This window comes from Vitis vinifera, chromosome 14, assembly GCF_030704535.1.
Source record: "Vitis vinifera cultivar Pinot Noir 40024 chromosome 14, ASM3070453v1".
Taxonomy (NCBI): Eukaryota; Viridiplantae; Streptophyta; class Magnoliopsida; order Vitales; family Vitaceae; genus Vitis; species Vitis vinifera.
Window position 1 is genome coordinate 8657167 of NC_081818.1, and position 3328 is coordinate 8660494.

The window sequence follows — 3328 nt, forward strand, 5'->3', positions numbered from 1 at the left end:
ATTTTAATTATGCCTTATTGACCGAACTTATCTATTGTACCAAAATATTTAAGCCTAATATGTAGTAGTTTTGGCCAAGAAAGATTAGAGAAAAAATTGCTATGGTTTTTGTAGTATTCTAAGTATCATCCTCAAGGACTAGCTTATAGGATTTGTCAATACTAGGGTAAATGAATTGTTTTTATTTGAATCCTAAAATGGAAAACGATATGTGAATAATGTGAAACTAAGTAAAATAAATTAAATTAATCACAAAATGAATAATGATTTTAAATTCAATTGATTCAAGTTTGAGGCTTTCCACAATCCAACTTAAGGTATAGAAATTAAATAAAACAAAGGTCTTTTAAGTAATATGATCTTAGGGTTTTGGGATCCTTGGCCACTCACGATCAACTTGAATTTTATAACTCAAAATTGCATCTGAAGCCTAATTTTTCCTTTTCAAAACAGATTCCTAAAACCATCAAATGAATAAGTTTGATTACCAGTTTAAGATTTGAATTTTTAACCGTTCCTACTCCTTATAGCTTTGTTTTGGGGCAAATAATGATAGGGAAGACAATGATAACTAATGATCAAGAGTTACCAAGAATCATTAGTATCAGGTAATAACCTATCGTATCATTCCCTAAACTAACTCACAAGGATAGGATAAAAAAAATTGATAAATTGTCACCCAACCAATAATTAATCTTATTGTTATAATAATTTACCCATTGTCCCTATAGGTTTCCTAGCCCTTAGGTTTTCATGCTTCAAGCCCCAAGTTGGCTTTTTAGCCTCTCATGGGGGTGATGTCACATTCACAATTCATAATAGGGTAAAAATCCATAATCTAAATCAAAAGAAAGATATCTAAACCCTATAACTAAGAGAGTTTATATAATATCATCAATTGTCTAACATGTGTCACACTCTCATTGGCCACTTATTACAAAATAATTACCAAAAATGATTAAAAATAATAATAAAATGATGATTTCTAATCGTATGGGGTCCACTTGGGGCAGTTGGAGTGCCCTAGATGCAATTCCTAAGGTAAAGGAGGTAGAACATCAAACTGGTAGTGGGTGAATTCGAAATTGGGGTCATTTCGAATTGGATTTCGAATTCATAAGTTGGATTTCTAAATGGTCCTTTAACTTTGCGCAGATGTCTTCAAATGACCATAATTTCTTCATTTCAACTTCAATTTGTACATTGTTTAAAAAGTTGGACTCCTGACTTCTTGAGCTTTGAAAAGATATATAATATCTCTAAAATGGACTCCAGGAAGTATTCCAAATTTGTCCTCAAATTCAAAGTATATGTTGCCACCAAATTTTGAGTTCTACATTTTCATGTAACTAAATCTTGTTTCATGCCTCATTTCCCATGTTTTCATGCCTTTTTTTTTTACTTTATAATAGTCATTTCTCATCTTTTAAACTCATGATATCCTTGTCTAGCCTTTCTTCGTTGTCCATGAATCTTGACTCACTCATTTCCTCATTTAACCATTTCTTGATCTTTCAAAATGTAAAGTGACTCAACTTGCACCCTTTTCCTCCTTTGAACCTGAGATAAATCTCCAAAATACAAGTTAAACTCATGGTTAGGGTTTTAGCATCAATTTAGGTCAAGTTGGGTTATTTGAGTGTTATTCGGTGCACAAATCATATCGAATATGTGTCATTAAAGCACATATTTTGGCTATAATCACTTATTATTTTTTTAAGGTCAATTATATAATGAAATTTGATTATTATTGTTATTATTATTTTTAGAATGAGTTCCTCTAATTCAAAATTTTCACAAAGATATTTTGGGTGGAAATATATTATGGAAGTTTCCAAGGAAAAATATATATGATGTAAGTTTTGTAATCAAAGATGCACGGAAATGGTGAATAGACTCAAGCGTCACTTAGCCAAAACTCATCATGGTATGAAACCATATAACAAAGTTAGTGAAAATATTAGATTGGAATGCCAAGAGGCACTGAGCAATTATAAGGAATAAAATAAAATAAATTACTCCAAGAAATTGGTATGGGTCGAAATGAGAGTGTTTTCTCTACAATAATGGGGACATTATGGAATGGGAGTGGGGAACCTATACCTAGGGGGCCCATGGATAAATTTTCCATTTCATAACCTAAACAAAGTACTTTGAATTCTAAGTGAAAGCTAGAAGAAAGAAAGGAAGTGTGTAGAAAAATTAGTCAATTTATGTACTCAGATAGTCTTCAATTTAATACAGTGAATGATCCTTATTGGGTTCATATGGTTGATACAATTGCAAATTTTGGGCTCGGGTTTAAGCCTCCATCTATGCATGAATTGAGAACATGGATTTTGAAAGAAGAGGTGAATGACATAAATATCATAATGGAAGAGCACAAAAAAGCTTGGAAACAATATGAATGTTCAATTATGTCAGATAGTTGAATAGATGGAAATAGTAGATGTCTTATAAATTTTTTTGGTGAATAATCATGTTGGCACATGGTTTTTGAAATCAATTTATGCATCTGATATGATAAAAAAAAATGGAGAATTGATGTTTCAGCATCTTGATGAGATGGCTGAAGAAATTGGAGAGGAGAATGTTGTGCAAGTTATTATTGATAATGCATCTAATTATGTGAATGTTAAAATGAGGCTTATGGAAAAAATGAGAAGATTGTGGTGGACTCCTTATGCTGCTCATTGCATAAATTTGATATTGGAGGGTGTTGGGAAACTAAATGTTCATGCTAATACACTTTTGAGAGCTAGGCAAGTGGTGAAGTTCATATATGGACATATTTAGATTCTTAGCTTGATGAGAACATTTACAAAATATCATGAATTTATTCGTCCAGCAATTACACGATTTTCTATTACATTTCTTACTCTCTAAAGTTTTTATAAGCAAAAACAAGCTCTTATAGCAATGTTCTCCTCTGAAAAATGGTGTTCTAATACATGGGTCAAAAAGGTAAAAGGTGTAAAAGCTTTAAGTACAATGTTGTTTAATCCAAATTTCTAGCCTCATGTTGCTTTTTATATTAAGACCACTATTCCATTAGTAAGTGTCTTGAGAGAGGTTGATTCAAAGGAAAGACCAGCCATGGGTTATATTTATGAGTTGATGGGCTTAGCCAAGGAGAAAATTGCATTTAATTATGGAGGCATGGAGAGAAAATATGGCCCAATTTTGAGAAAAATAGATGCAATATGGACTTTGCAACTTCATCGGTCTTTACTTGCAGTAGGATATTATCTTAGTTCTCAATTGCACTATGAAGATAAGTTAACTAATGTAAATGAGGTAAGGAAGGGATTATTTGAATGCATAGATA